Here is a 16,638-nt window from a genome sequence, read left to right on the forward strand (position 1 = left end):
AGTGGTCCGTTCAACCAGGGTGCTGTTCTATTGCAATGCTGCTTTTCCCTTCAAGTGCCCAGCTCCTGAAGAAGCATGGATGGCCACTTCAAACTTCTCAGTCCCCTTTTAAAAAGTCCTTCATGAAACACCTCTTGATGTTTAAATGTCAGGGATGTATCTCGTTAATCTTTGGTGCCTGTTCTGCCCCACTGTTTTATCCCCATCACCCAAAGAACTCCCTTCCTAGAACCTCCAGCCCTCAGAGTAGCTGCTCTTTGTTCCTCATTCCTTTGAGGGGGCCTGCTTACCTCTTTTTATGCAAATATAGAAAAGTACCTTCACTTATGCAAATGTTGAACATTAACACTTCCTAGTGCCCAGGAGCAATGTTCCCTCAAACATTACACTGTTCAGGAGTAACACCTATGAAGGTTAAGCGTACAGGAACAGTTTAATCTTGCAGTCAAATAAAACTTACTCTAGTTAACGCAGTACAGGTAATAACGTACTTCATCGTTATTGTGCTGCATTGTAATTAGTCAAGTAGAGAATGGTTGACCTAAGAGAATGCAATGAGTACTTATTTTATATGGTGAAAACAGATCTTTGTGGGTTTTCCCTTCTTTTTGTTAGTTCTCCATTACCTATAATTATCTTTATTGTTGATAGGGTTTTTTTTTTTTTTTGAGACCACTATAATTTAATCTTTTTGTTCACTGATAAGCACACACACAAATACTTTGAAACACAGGTTAGAAAAACAAAACTCCAGCATTTGTTTCCTCTTTTCCTTTCTAGGGAGGCATCTTTTCTGTGCATGGCTAGCCCATGCAGTATATGGTTGCTCTAGCTCCCTGGTGTGTGCTTTGCTCAGCTCCAGCTGTGCATTGGAATCATTTGGGGAGGTTTTACAAAAGCCCAGTGCCTAGAGCTCACCTCACAGAGAACCTAATGAAATTGGTCCAGGGTGAATCTGCTATCGGTATTTCTTTTTTCTTTTTCTCTTTTGAAATGGAGGTCTTGCTGTGTTGCCCAGGCTGGTCTCAAACTCCTGGGCTCAAGCAATCCTCCTGCCTCAGCCTCTTGAGTAGCTGAGATTATAGGTGGGAGCCACCATACTCAGCATGGCATCAGTTTTTTGTTGTTGTTGTTTGTTAGTTTGTTTGTTTGTTTAAGCTCCTCAGGTGATTTTAATATTCAGCTATGGCTGAACTGCACTGCCGTAAAGAGATAGAGAGGTACAGTGGTTTCTTGGTTATTTGTCCAGGAGAATGGACGTGGGTATCAGGGTGCTGTGGAGGGCAGAGAGGTCCTACAGCCCTAGGATGTAGGATACAGAACGTAGAGTCTCTACCTGGGAATCTGGGGAGATGGGGAATTGAAGCTTCATTCAGGCATTTCAGGGGACACTGGAGGCTTGATGGTCTCTCTCTTAGTCCAGACATGATACTACACCAAACATTCTTCATTAATTACTGCATCCCCTGGGAACAGGCTTGAAGCAGCTCTGGACATCCCCTCCTCTCCACCTGGAGGTCTATCCTGATCCTGCTTTTTGTAAAGACGTCAAGAATTGTATCACACGTAGCTTCTGGACTGGGCTTGCTTTTGTTTTGTGGGTTTTTGTGTTTCTTTTTTTTTTTTCTTGAGATAGGGTCTCACTCTGTCACCCAAGTTGGAGTGCAGTGGCTTAATTATGGCTCACTGCAGCCTTGACCTCCATGGCTGAAGCAGTCCTCCCACTTCCACCTCCCGAGTAGCTGAGACTACAGGCACACACCACCAAGCCCTGCTATTTTTTTTTTTTTCTTCCAGTTTTTGGTAGCGATGGGGTCTTACTATGTTGCCCAAACTAATTTCAAACTCCCGTGCTCAAGAGATCCTCCCACCTTCGCCTCCCAAAGTGCTGGGATTACAAGCGTAAGCTATCATGTCCTGCCTGGGTTTATCATTAAATAATATGTGATTGCAAGGGACAAACTAGAACTCCATCTCCTATTCCTTCTCCCTGTATGCACCTTACACGTAGAATCTCAGAGCTTAAAATGAATCCCACATAATTCCTCTAATTTTTAGATAAGATATTGAAACTGGTAGAAATCAAATGTGCTGCTTACTGTCACACTAGTGTTATAAGTGTTAGAACTAGGGCCGGGCTCGGTGGGTTATGCCGCCTGAGTAGTGAGATCCCAACACTTTGGGAGGCCGAGGTGGGCAGATCTTGAGGTCAGGAGTTTGAGACCAGCCTGGCCAAAATGGTGAAACCCTGTCTCTACTAAAAGTGCAAAACTTAACTGGGAGTGGTGGCACGAGCCTGTAATCTCAGCTACTCAGGAGGCTGAGGTAGGAGAATCACTTAAACTTGGGAGGCGGAGGTTGCAGTGAGCTGAGATCGCACCACTGCATTCCAGCCTAGAGGACAGAGCAAGACTCAAACTCAGAAAGAAAAAAAAAAAAAGCTGGGCATGGTGGCTCACGCCTGTAATCCCAGCACTTTGGGAGGCCAAGACAGATGGATCACCACGACCAGCCTGGTCAACATGGTGAAACCCCGTCTCTACTAAGAACACAAAATTAGCTGGGTGTGGTGGCGTGTGCCCGTAATCCCAGCTACGGGAGGCTGAGGCAGGAAAATTGCTTGAACCTGGGTGGTGGAGGTTGCAGTGAGCCGATATTGTGCAACTGCACTCCAGGCTGGGGAGCACAGTGAGACTGTGTCTCAAAAAAAAAGAAATAATAAAATAAAAATAAAATAAATAAGCTGGGTGCAGTGGCACATGCCAGTAATCCCAGGACTTTGGGAGGCTGAGGCAGGTGGATCATCTGAGGTCAAGAGTTCGAGACCAGCCTGACCAACATGGTGAAACCCTGTCTCTACTGAAAGTACAAAAATAAGCCTGGCGTGGTGGTGCACACCTGTAATGCCAGCTACTTGGGAGGCTGAGGCAGGAGAATCTCTTGAACCCGGGAGGCGGAGGTTGCAGTGAGCTGAGATCATGCCACTGCCCTACAGCCTGGGCGACAGAGCGAGACTCCATCTCAAAAAGTACAAAGATTCACACCTAGTAAGTTGAGAGCTCTACCTAATATTTGTGGCCCATAGTTGGCTAAAAATTTACAATGAGCTGGAGCCTTGTCATTAAGCCAGTTGTTGGGTGGTATTATAATTTTTTCTGTATCACAAAGAATTTCTCAGTTGCTTCCAAATTTGTTCCTTATAAACTGAGTGGACCATATGACCTTGTGAGATGAATTTTCAATGAACTATGCTGTCTGCTTGCCAATACCTGAAGTTTCTTTAAAGTAACCAGAGACTTTTATTCCTCAATGAGAAGTAAAAGCCTATAACGCAGATGCCTTGGAGATATAATCCACATGAAACTCATTCAGCCATTCACAAGTTTTCATTAGTCAATGAATGAGTGTAAAATTCATGCTAATAGCCATCACTTATTTAGTTCCTCTTGGGTACCTAGCCCCTAGATTCTTTGAATACATATCTCCAATAATTCATACAAAATGTTGGATGCCAGTATTATTTTCATTTTGCAGAGAAGGAAACGAAGCCTCTGAAAGGTCAGGTAACTTGCCCACGGTCTTGTAGACAGGAAATGAAAACGCTGAACGTGGCACGGGCCTTGTCGTAAACTATTTAAAAATATTGTCATTTATTCATCTTAGACCACCAAGACTGAATTGAATTTTTAATTCTGAAGACATTCTTTTAACGCATTGTATCTGACTTAAAATTTTTTACTATATGATTTAACTACAAAATCCCAATACTAACTTCTATGCTTTGACCTGGTGGATTTCACATTTTGTTAATTATTTTGGGTCCACTTCCCAAGATGAAGGATTTACTTATAATAACCTGTTTGGCATTAATATTTGTGTCTTTTGGTCGTCTTACGATAACTTGTAAAGGAGTTGGTCAGGTACAGTTGCTCACACCTGTAATCCCAGCACTTTGGGAGGCCGAGGCAGAGGATTGCTTGAGCCCATGAGTTTGAGACCACCCTGGGCAATATAGTGAGACCTCATCTCTACAAAAAATTTAAAAACTAGCGAAGCGTGGTGGGACATGCCTGTAGTCCCAGTTTTGAGGGAGGCTTAGGTGAAAGGATCACTTGAGCCTGGGAGGTAGAGGTGGCAATGAGCTGAGATCATGCCACTGCACTCCAGCCTGGGTGACAGAACAAAACCCTATCTCACTCTATTTCAAAAGAAAAAAAAAAGAAGATTTTAATTTTTGTTTGTTTTTTTGTTTTGTTTTATTTTGTTTTTTGTGTTTTTTTGAGATGGAGCCTCACTCTGTCACCCAGGCTGGAGTGCAGTGGCGCGATCTCAGCTCACTGCAAGCTCCGCCTCCCAGGTTCACGCCATTCTCCTATCTCAGCCTCCCGAGTAACTGGGACTACAGGCACCCGCCACCACGCCCAGCTAATTTTTTTGTATTTTTAGTGAAGACAGGGTTTTACCATGTTAGCCAGAATGGTCTTGATCTCCTGACCTCGTGATCCACCTGCCTCAGCCTCCCAAAGTGCTGGGATTACAGGCGTAAGCCACCACGCCTGGCTGGTTTTAATTTTAAGTATTTTTTTTTTATTTTTTGGGGGGACAGAGTCTCTCTCTGTTGCCCAGGCTGGGGTGTACTGGAGAGATGTCGGCTCACTGCAACCCCCGCCTCACAGGTTCAAGCGATTCTCATGTCTCAGCCTCCTGAGTAGCTGGGATTACAGACATGCACCACCAAGCCTGGCTAATTTTTGTATTTTTAGTAGAGACGAGGTCTTACCATGTTGGCCAGGCTGATCTCGAACTCCTGGCCACATGTGATCTGCCCACCTCAGCCTCCCAAAGTGCTGGGATTATAGGCCTCAGCCACATGCCCAGCCCATTTAAAAAAAATATTTAAATAGAGATGGGGTCTCACTGTGTATCCGACTTACCTGGTCACTATGTTGACCAGGCTGATCATGAATTCCTGGCCTCAAGCAATCCTCCCATCTCGGCCTCCCAAAGTGCTGAGATTACAAGTGTGAGCCACTGCACCTGGCCGAAAAGAAGATTTATAAAGGAGTTAATGGATTTTGATAAAGGACGTCAAAATATACCAGTGCCTAGAAAACTCTGTGTAATAGGGAGGCAGATCGTGACATCTGAGAAAGTTTTTTAAATGGAGATATTCTGAGTGATCATCTTGAGTTTTATTTTTCATAGAAGATATAGTCTTAGAATGTTAGATCCCCATTCTACAGTGATCTCTATTCTACATCTTCATTTCATTTACAATATTGGTTCTTATCCCTATCTGCACCAATATTCCCTTTTTAAAAGAAATATTATCCAGTGCCCCTTTCTGTCTTGAAATAAAATTTATAGAAAGTATAACCTGCTCACACACACAAACTTTTTTTAAAAAGTCGATATAACCCCAACTGTTTTTAGTGGAATTTAATGGGTTTATTCTAAAATGTATAAAGTATAAAGATTAAAAGTAGCCAAGTTACCTATGAAGGAAAAGAACAGGGTGTAGGAAGGGGCACACGAGGGCTTCTGAGATGCTGGGTAGGTGTTCATTTTACAGTAGCTTGCTAAGTTATTCCTTTATACTTTATCCATTTTTTTATATATTGGTTCTATCACAGAAAGAGTGTTTAAATAAATCAATATTATGCTTTAGCTGTGCCATAAAGGAGAAATGAAAGGAAATAATTAGACTAGAAGGGTAAAGTGCTCCAGCAGAATCCAGAATGCTCCCCAGAATGATACTACCCCCAATGAAAACCCCTGATTTAGAAAATTAACTTGGTATGGAGGTTTACAATTGCATTTGAAGGCACTGGCTTTTTGTTTAATGAATTGAAAAACTGTTTTTAATTAGTTATCCTAAATCCCTTATGCTTCATTCTGAACCTGTTATCAGTGAACCTAATGGAATCCAAGAGTAACTGATCATTGCTTTCAGTCACAGACATGCATATTTTTTGCCAAGTTTTCTGCATTTCATATTTATACTCTCCATTTACTTTTCTTTCTTTGTTTCTTTTGCATTACTGATATACCCTGTACTTGTCATTAATGAACTTAATTATTTCATTGATAATTTAACTTTGGTCAGAACTTCTAGTGTCTGGCTAATGCCTTACTGTTTGTTGTCATCTCAAAATTCAGTGGAGTCTGCCTCTCATCCATTTATCTGGTCATGGATGAAATGTTAGACATACAGCATGATTATGACTAGCTATATTACTATGAACCACTAAAATCCACTGCTCCATGTGCTTTTGTCCTGAGGCCAATATACACAAGCAGGCATCTTTGAGATGGGCTGTCAGCAGCCTTAGACATATATGTACAAAGGAAGACTGAAGTCAGGCTTAAGAATTATTAAATTATTAGTAGATAAAAATTTTGAAACCAAAACACATGTTTAAAAACAAATGAATAAAATAATCTTGTCTTCTAAATAATCTTGCCTCCTATAACTGTTTTCTTGTTTGTTTGTTTGTGTTTTTGAGATGGAGTCTTGCTCTGTCTTCCAGGCTGGAGTATAGTGGCACGATACTGGCTCACTGCAACCTCTGTTTCCTGGGTTCAAGTGATTCCCATGTCTCAGCCTCCCTAATAGCTGGGATTACAGGAACCCACCACCACGCCTGGCTAATTTTTTTTATTTTTATTTTTAGTGGAGATGGGGTTTCAGCATGTTGGCCAGGCTGTTCTTGAACCCCTGACCTCAAGTGATCCACTTACCTCGGCCTCCCAAAGTGTTGGAATTACAGGCATGAATCACTGCACCCAGCCCTGTAACTGTTTTCTAAAACATTTTTATTATTAAATACTCTTTAAGACATCATAAAAGAAAGGACCTTAAAAGCTTTAGACAATCTTATCACTGTAACTTTTTTTTACTGTATTTGACAGTTATAAAATGCATATGTTATAAAATGTATACAGTTTTTTTTTTAAGTTTGTGCTTTTCTTTTTCTTATGTAATTTTTAAAATTGTGTTATTCTAGGATGTTTTTATTATTATTATTATTTGAGACAGAGTCTTGCTCTGTTGCCAGTCTGGAGTGCAGTGGCATGATCTCAGCTCATTGAAACCTCTGCCTCCGAGGTTCAAGTGATTCTCCTGCCTCAGCCTCCTGAGTAGCTGGGACTACAGGTGTGGGCCACCACGCCCAGCTAATTTTTGTATTTTCAGTGGAGACGGAGTTTCACCATGTTGGCCAGGATGGTCTTTATCTCTTGACCTTGGATCCACCCGCCTCGGCTTCCCAAAGTGCTGGGATTATAGGGGTGAGCCACTGTGTCTGGCCTAGGATTTTTTTTTTTTTTAAACCTTCTCCATGTAGCCATCACAGGTACCACTTTTAATGACTGCATGATATTCGGTTATTTCGAGAAATCCTACTGTTGGATTTGGATTTAACAAGTGAGAAACATTCACAAAGATCCATGACCCGGGGATTTTATTGATGCACAAGTTTGAGTCACTGCTGGTATTACCCCATGTGTGCCAAATGCATTTCTCAGCTTGTGAGTATAGTTCCCTGCCCAGTTTAAGCGTTTCATTGCCACTCTGTTGTTTTCTACTGGTCCTTAATATGCACAATAACTCTTATAAAGTCATTAAAGAAAAATCTCTTCAGAGACTTAGATAAGTTCCTGGATATCAGTCATCATAGTAATGATGTAGAATAGTGTTCATTTTAGTGGCAAAATTGGCATTATTAGTATTATAAATTGTTGTAGTCTTCTACTTACAGAATAATTAAAAGCTTAGAAGGATTGATTTTTTTTAATTACTTGTTTGTCAGGAAATGAGATGTGAGTGTTTTTTTCAGAATTTGTAGATTTATGAGTACCTTGGGATAAATCAGTTTTGACTATTTCAGGTCTAGTATCATTTATTTATATTCCCTTGTTGTTACACATTTAGTTTGTTGAAAGGAAGATTGCTTTGAATACCAGAAAAAGTGTTAAAATAGTTTCCCTTAGTAATTTTTTTGTTTTGTTTGAGATGGAGTTTTGCTCTTTTTGCCCAGGCTGCAGTGCAATGGCGCAATCTCGGCTTACTGCAACTTCCACCTCCCGAGTTCAAGTGATTCCCCTGCCTCAGCCTCCTGAGTAGCTGGGATTACAGGCATGTGCCTCCACACCCGGCTGATTTTGTATTTTTAGTAGAGATGTTGGTCAGGCTAGTCTTGAAATCGCGACCTCAGGTGATTTGCCTGCCTTGGCCTCCCAAAGTGCTGGAATTACAGGCATGAGCCACCGCACCCAGCTCCCTTAGTATTTTTAAGCGAGTATTTTAGAGTCTTCCTAAATTAGCATTTTCCCTTCTTTTATAAATAGATCATATTCGGATTCTTTTAATCACAACGAATTTTCAGATCAAGTAAGAGATTGACAGACAGGTCTCATAAATGAAATGTACAAATATTTTTTAATTATTAGCACTATTTTTTGTAACAGCTTTATTGAGATATAGTTTATATACCATACAACTCACTTGTTTAAAGTATATAATTCAGTGATTTACAGTACCAGAGTAAATTTTAGAACATTTTCATTCCCTCAGAAAGCACCCTCACAGGTTTGATATAATAGTGGCCCATGTCCTCTGAGCCACTATTTCAGTAGATCTTAAGTAAAGAGACAGGATCAACACCTAGAAAGATTATAAAATACATGCATTAAAATAGTAAACTATTAATAGCAGTATTCTAAATAAAGGTAAATTCTTTACTGTAATTTCATCTGCTATTTATTTTCCTTAAATACAAACATACAGCTATTTACTGATCTTTAGCCTGCCTATCTTGCTATTTTGTAAGAATGGGTTTAGTGATCTTTAGCACACCTTGCTTCACAACAGTGGTTATCATAGTTGTATCTTCTAGTCCATGCATTCCCTTTTTATTTATTTTTATTTTTAGAGACAGGGTCTTACTTGTTGTCCAGGTTGTACTCAAACTCCTGGGCTTAAGCAATCCTCCTGTCGTAGCCTCTCAAAGAGCTGCTGGGACTATAGGCACGTGCCACTGTGCCCAGTTGCTATTCTAGTCCATGCATTCTCATCCAAGGTGGTATCACCCCAAGGGAGTAAAAATTCATTCCTGAGGTCTAAAATAACTTATTCTTTTTATGTATAAAATACAGATATACATATAGTACACAAACAGATACACAGTATAGCTGTGGGACTAAAATTTCTTGGGGGGTAGGGAGCAGTCGGGGAAAAAATGTTTTAAAAAACTCCTTAGGGTTGTCATAATTAAAAACAGGTTGAACAATATTGCCATGAGAAAACTCATTACTTTAGAGGGACCTGAGAAATTTCAGGTTCTATTAGAAGATTTTCGGGCCGGGCACAGTGGCTCAAGCCTGTAATCCCAGCACTTTGGAAGGCCGAGACGGGCGGATCGGATCACGAGGTCAGGAGATCGAGACCATCCTGGCGAACACAGTGAAACCCCATCTCTACTAAAAAAAATACAAAAAACTAGCCAGGCGAGGTGGCGGGCACCTGTAGTCCCAGCTACTCGGGAGGCTGAGGCAGGAGAATGGTGTAAACCCGGGAGGCGGAGCTTGCAGTGAGCTGAGATCTGGTCACCGCACTCCAGCCTGGGTGACAGAGCGAGACTCCGTCTCAAAAAAAAAAAAAAAAAAAAAAAAAGATTTTTCCTAAGGTTCTCCTATAGCAACCAGCAAACTCACTCACTCACTCACTCATCTTTGGTACACACATACCTCTTCTCCTCTCTGCATCCTTTTTTTCCTCTTTGGTGGGGGAGGAGCAGAGTGGAAGTGGTAGGGATAAAGAGGAGAAATGGCCAGCATACACTTGGGTAGATAAGTCCACACTGTCTGATTCATAAAAGGACAGCTTTATATACAATTAGGCCAATTTCTGCATCTGAACCTTAACACGTTTACATGGTAGTTGTGCAACCCTAAACGTATTTATCCCTGTATTTAGAGTCAGAAAGAGTGATTTTGTGTAATTTATTTCTCTTGAAAGGCTCATCTCATACCAACGCTTCTGTTTCATCAAGATCCTTTATATTTTTCCCTTAAATTTCCAGTGCGGTTAAATCTGACTTTTTATGGGCCATAAGCAAGACATAAATGATAATAGAAAAAAGCATTCTTCAATTACAGGAGGCAAGAATTCTAGGGTACATTGTTCAGCTGCTTTCCTTCCCATGGTAGAAAGCTGATAAATGAATGACTTTTAAAAGGTATGCCTTTTAAAAAATCTTCCCCTTTGGGAAAAAGTTAGCTATGATGATTGGCTATCCAAAACAAAGACTGCTTCATATTATGGGAAAATGAAAGTCAACCAAAACTAATATTCATATACTTATTTATTTGAAAAGTACCACTTACGTGTCAATACTTTTTTTTCTTTCTCTCTCTCTCTCTCCTCAAGACAGAGTGTTGCTCTGTCGCCCAGGCTGGAATGCAGTGGCGCAGTCGGCTCACTACAGCCTCAACCTCCCAGGCTCCAGTGATCCTCCCACCTCAGCCCCCAAGTAGCTGGGACTATAGGCACGTCCCACCATGCCCAGCTTATTTTTGTATTTTTTGTAGAGACGTGGTTTTGCCATGTTGCCCAGGCTAGTGTCAAACTCCCAGACTCAAGTGATCCACTAGCCTCAGCCTCCCGAAGTTCTAGGATTGCAGATGTGAGCCACTGCACTGACCTATGTGTCAACACTTTATTAAGTGCTAGGACACAGAGGTGAATAAGACAAAGCCTTACGCTTTAGGAGATTACATTCTAGGCGAAGATATGGGTTTAAAAACAGTTAACTGTTACATGTGAATTAGATAAGTGCAGTATTAGAGCATGTCCCAAGCAATGTAAGAGTACAGAGGGGGACACCTGACTTGTCTACAGGGCCAACTACAGCATTACTTCTTAGGAGCTGCCCTTACAAATAGAAGAGGTCAGTGTGGGTAGGGTAGCTCATGCCTATAATCCTAGTGCTTTGGGAGGCCAAGGATCCCTTGAGGCCAAAAGTTTGAGACCAGCCTGTGCAACATAGTGAGACCCTGTCTCCACACACACACACACGCTCACACACACACACACACACACACACACACACACACACAAAATTAAAAAGAATAATTAGCCAGATGTGGTGGCATATGCCTGTAGTCCTAGCTACTTGGGAGGCTAAGGTGCAGACCACCTTGTTTAAGCCCAGGAGGACAAGGTTATACTGAGCTGTGATCGCACCACTGCACTCCAGCCTGGGCAACAGGGCAAGACTCGGTCCCAAAACAAACAAACAAAAAAACAAAACAAAACCACGAGGTCCTTGGGCAAAGGATGGGACCTGCATGTCACACATAGAGCAATGTAGCTTCCAGATCTAGGGCAGAACCAGTAATTTGACACCCTTTCTGGATGTGTTGTTTAACAGTACTTAAGAGATACTGACGGAGAGGACAAGGGCTAAGCCCTTTGGTGACTGTGCCCCAAATTGCAGAACCTCCTCAGCCATGTGCAGAGACTGAAAGATGTGAATAAAGTAAGTGTGACATTAGAGAGTGGCCCCAGGCAATGTAAGAGTACCGAGGGGGACATCTGACTCCTCCACAGAGCTAACTACAGCACTACCTCTTAGGAGCTACCCTTACAAATAAAGAGGTTGGGGTAGGCAGGGTAGCTCATGCCTGTTATCCCAACTATCTACAACTCAACATCTTACTGTGCCACTGAAGAATCTCTTTGGGGCTTTCATTCCACCCTACCCTCCCCTCCCCACCTCCCAGTGGCTAATCAGAAGTGGTTTTTCTCCAGCGTCATAGAGTACTTGATAGTATGGAATTCTGTTAAATGTAATTTTCCTCTCTTTCTTTACGTTTCTAGCAATGTATAGTGCCTCGGCAATGTTTTGATGCTATGTCTAGCCAATCTGTCTGGTTCTGGCCAACTTCTCTGGCTCTGATAGGATTTCATAGGCTCTGTTAGGGTGTTTGAACTTGATCCTGAAGTCAGTGAGGAGCCATTTGAAGAAATATGAGTGGGGCAGATTTTTTTTTTTTTTTTTAAAGGCCTGCAGCCCAGGCAGCCTGGCAAGAATGGAGGATCAACGGATAGGAATGGAGATAGATGAGAGTGCCAAACTAAAGACAAAAACCAGTAGGAGGTTGTGATAGTCTAGATAAAATATTATCACGTTGCAATAATGGGGATGAAGAAGAAGAGGAATTGGATTTGAAAGTTATTTAGGTAATAACTGCTGCAATGCTTAGAGAGTAATTGAATAGAAGTAGAGGATAACTCTCCACCTTCTGCCTTGGGTGCTGTGTTAGTTTCCTACTGCTGTTGTAACAAATTACCATAGACTTCATGGCTTAAAACAACACGAAATAATTATCTTGGAGATCTGGAAGTCAGAATTCCGAAATGGGTCTCACTGGGCTAAAGTCAAGGTGTTATCAGGGCTGCATTCCTTTCTGGAGGCTCTAAAGGGAGAAAGCATTTTCTTTGCTTTTCCAGATTCTAGAGGCTGCCCATGTTCCTTGACTCATGGCTCCCTTCCCTCTTCAAAGCTAGCAATCTCTGCCTTCCTCTTCCACTTTTAAAGGTCTTTGTGATTACATTGTTCCCACCCAGATAATCCAGGGTAAATAATTCCCCATTTTAAAGTCAGCTTTTTAGCAACTTGAATTCCATCTGCAACTTTAATTCTCTTTGCCAAATAATCTAATATACTCACAGATTCTGGGGAATAGGACACAGATATGTTTGGGGAAGGTCATTATGCTACCTATGAAAGGTATGCATTTGTAGATGGCTAGGCCTATGTTGATAATGGTGCCATTTGCTAGGTTAGAAAGGGAAAAGAAGTAACTTAGAGTGGGAGCATGGAGATGATAACTTTTATTTTAGATGTTTAGGGTTTAAAGTACCTGTAGAACCTTTTAGGGGAAGTGTCTAGTAGGCAATTGAAAGCATGGGTCTGGAGCTTAGTAATTTGGGTGTCAGTAGCTTAAGGAGAATAGCTAAAATCATGATATAGATGAGATACCTAGGACAGGTATATAAAGTTAAAGGAGAGAGCCAGGCACAACTCTTAAATAGCACCCATGTTTATGGGACAGCAGAAAGGGAGAAGACCATGCATAAAAGAGAAGGATACTGATGAAGAGCATAGGAGAGGCAGGAAGAAAAAAGAGAAAGAGTGATATCACAGAAGAACGGGGTAGTCAGTCACATTAAGAGTGCATAGCAGTCAGCAGGGCTGAAAAATATCCGAACAGATCCCATGGACTAGTGGGGGCAGAAGACCAATGGCAGCATGCTGAGGAATAAGTGGGAAGAAATAAAGTGGAGATTGATGTGAAGGAAAAAGAAAAAAAGAGAAAGGGCAGTAGCCAGAGGGAGAAAAGGGTCTTTTTGGTGATTTTTTTTTAAAAATGATATATGGTTGGGGGGAAAATGATGAATTCAAATCATCAGGGCCTTGTGACTTACATCCTTCATTATTCAGAGAATAAGTACAATTTATTGGGAGAGCCACTATTAGCTATTATGTATGAGATGCCATGGAACACAAAAGACAGCTGTAAGAATGAGAGAATACCTTCTGGATGACTCCAGTAGTTATGGATGTCTTCCTATTCCACATAGCAGGGAGGATATTACAACATACTATCAAGCAGTCCACTTAGATTAAGCACCTTGACAAGCAAAGGTACTGAATAGCAATGATTTTGTTAAATGGCGAATTTTGTCAGTTCAGTCTCTTTTAGTGATAGACAGTCCGCAAACATAAAGATAAGGTGATAAATGTAACACCTAAACTTCTGTGAAACTTTTGGGGGTACTCTGAACTGTGTTAAATGAGCATATAGCTGCATAATAGCTACAATAACAGCACTTGTCAGTTTGTCTGGAAAGTGTATCTAGGTGCCAGGCATTATGCAGAACACTTTACACATAACAAATCATTCAATCTTCACAAAAATACCATCAATAGACACCTTATTACAACCATTTTATTATTATTATTATTATTATTATTCTCATTTTATGGATGGGGAACTTGAAGGTTACACAGTAGGTCAGTGAGACAGAAGGACTGAACCAGGCATCAAAGTAATAGGTTTCTAATTAGAATGTTGTTTAAAAAATAATAATAATTGTGTGACCGTGGGCAAGTTCTAGCATAGGATGGGATACACTACTCTTTAAAAAAAGCACGAGGTCTTAGAATGCTTTACAGGAAAATGACATGTAAAACAGAGATGTAGCAGTCACATCACATTCTTAGAAAATTATGTCCCTTTATTTCTCTGTATTTTGAAGGTGATGAGTAACTGGCTGGTCTCGAGAAGAGCAACCTAGATGATTAATTGGTTAAAAAATAAGCCTGCTGAGAAAAGATTCAAAACAGGCCTTACCAACTAGAGGTCTAAACAGTGGCATTTTTGTTTGGCCTATACAGTGTAAGGAAATCAAAATTGGATGCCAGCTCATAAAAATTGGGAAATTTCTCATAAAAATATCCAAATCACCAGCTGCTCTTGAAAAACAGGAAACCTTCTCAACATCAGCTCCCCAGCCCCCGCTGCCTCACTGCAGTGAGTATAAGCATATGTTCTCCAATCTACCCTCATCCAGCTCGCATGCCACCCACGTGGATATTTCAGTTTGTCTTTCCTAGTTTAAGCCACGTTACTGAAGAGGAGTCTAAGTTTGGGAAAGAATACTTTTAAGAGGGATGTTATTGTCCTCCCTGAGGACATAGTTAAGAAAAAAGAAGGAAGGAAGGAGAGAAGGAAAGGATGGAGACAGAAGGATCAAGCTTAATTTGAATGAAAAGAAGAGTTTGGTAGGAAGAAATGATTTCCTGAGGGTTAGGTGGTTGACAGCAGGGCCACACATTGAACAGTTCTAGTAAGTACCACTTTCTATACTTCATGTGCAACTACTCATCATACATAACTATATACAGTGGGCTAGACTGGGAATTTCTAAGGCAGTTGACAAAATTTCCAACTGGGATTTTTTTTTTTTTTTTTTTTTTTTTGAGATGGAGTCTCACTCTGTCACCCAGGCTGGAGTACAGTGGCCTGATCTTGGCTCACTGCAACCTCCACCTCCTGGGTTCAGGTGATTGTCCTGCCTCAGCCTCCTGAATAGCTTGGATTATAGGCACATGCCACCACACCCGGCTAATTTTTGTAATTTTAGTAGAGTCAGGGTTTTACCATGTTGGCCAGGCTGGTCTTGAACTCCTGACCTCATTTGATCCGCCCACCTTGGCCTCCCAAAGTGCTGGGATTACAGGTGTGAGCCACCGCGTCCAGGCAGACATTTTTTTTTTAAAGGTAGTCCAAATGGCTGCTGGCTTCTTTGTACACTGTTACATAGTCATAAGACTTCAGCTGCCCACTCAGATGTCCCCAGTTCCTACCCGCAATGTATGAGAGGGCTTGTTTCCTCACACTCTTACCAACAGAGTATGTTTTTCAAACTTTGAGAGCTCTAGTTGGTGAGAGCATTTCATTTCTGTTATCGGGAAGGAAGTTGAGCATATGTTCGTGTGTTTCGGGGATGCTTGCCGATCTTTTCTGTGAACTCCATTTGGTTCTGTCTTCCAGTTTTCTACGCAGGCTTTAGCTCTTTATTTTAGGAATTCTTTATATATTAGGAATATTAATCTCTCTGTGATAGAAGTTGCAGATGTTTTTTCTGTTTGTTGTTTGTACTTTTGTGTTGCTTTTTTTTCTTTGTTTTTACTATGTAGAATTTTGTTTTGTTTTGTTTTGTTTTGTTTTGTTTTTTGAGACGGAGTCTTGCTCTGTCACCCAGGCTGGAGTGCAATGGCCAGATCTCGGCTCACTGCAAGCTCCGCCTCCCGGGTTTACGCCATTCTCCTGCCTCAGCCTCCCGAGTAGCTGGGACTACAGGCACCCGCCACCTCGCCCGGCTAGTTGTTTTTTTTTTTTGTATTTTTTAGTAGAGACGGGGTTTCACCATGTTAGCCAAGATGGTCTCGATCTCCTGACCTCGTGATCCACCCGTCTCGGCCTCCCAAAGTGCTGGGATTACAGGCTTGAGCCACCATGCCCGGCCAGAATTTTGTTTTTTATGTAGTCATATTGACCAGTCTTTTTCCTTTTTGCATCTGGATAATGAGTCACATAAGAAATGTTTCTCTACGTTCAGAATATAGAGGAATGGACCCATTTTTAAATAATTTTACTATATATATATATGTATGTGTGTATGTGTGTATATATGTATGTATGTGTGTGTGTATATGTGTATATGTGTATATGTGTGTGAGTATGTGTGTGTGTACACACATATATATAGGCAGAGGCAGAGTCTTGCCCTGTTGCCCAACTGGCACAATCTCAGCTCATTGTAACCTCTGCCTTCCCGGTTCTATTGATCTTCCCACTCCAGCCTCCTGAGTAGCTTGGATTACAGGTACACACCACCACATCTGGCTGATTTTTAATATTCTTTTTATAGAGATGGGATATTACCATGTTGCCCAGGCTGGTCTCGAACTTCTCAGCTCAAGCAATCTGCCCACCTCAGCCTCCCAAAGTGCTGGGATTACAGGTGTGAGTCACTACACCTGGCACATTTTTTTTATGTTTAAT

At 41.3% G+C, this 16,638-nt stretch overlaps 1 protein-coding gene and 2 long non-coding RNA genes across 8 annotated transcripts in view; 2 read left to right on the top strand and 1 right to left on the bottom strand.

The window, feature by feature from the left end:
* BTBD9 (BTB domain containing 9) overlaps positions 1–16,638 on the top strand; it is a 481,979-nt gene that overhangs the window by 216,674 nt on the left and 248,667 nt on the right. The window lies entirely within an intron of this gene.
* Positions 943–4,220, bottom strand: LOC144340384 (uncharacterized). Its single transcript, XR_013416450.1, has 2 exons — positions 4,163–4,220; positions 943–1,917 (listed from the first exon to the last, which is right to left on the bottom strand). It is a non-coding gene; the product is annotated as an uncharacterized LOC144340384 (long non-coding RNA).
* On the top strand, positions 10,130–11,311 carry LOC144340381 (uncharacterized). Its single transcript, XR_013416447.1, has 2 exons — positions 10,130–10,507; positions 11,165–11,311. It is a non-coding gene; the product is annotated as an uncharacterized LOC144340381 (long non-coding RNA).

The sequence above is a fragment of the Macaca mulatta genome, chromosome 4, assembly GCF_049350105.2.
Source record: "Macaca mulatta isolate MMU2019108-1 chromosome 4, T2T-MMU8v2.0, whole genome shotgun sequence".
In the NCBI taxonomy this organism is placed as follows: domain Eukaryota; kingdom Metazoa; phylum Chordata; class Mammalia; order Primates; family Cercopithecidae; genus Macaca; species Macaca mulatta.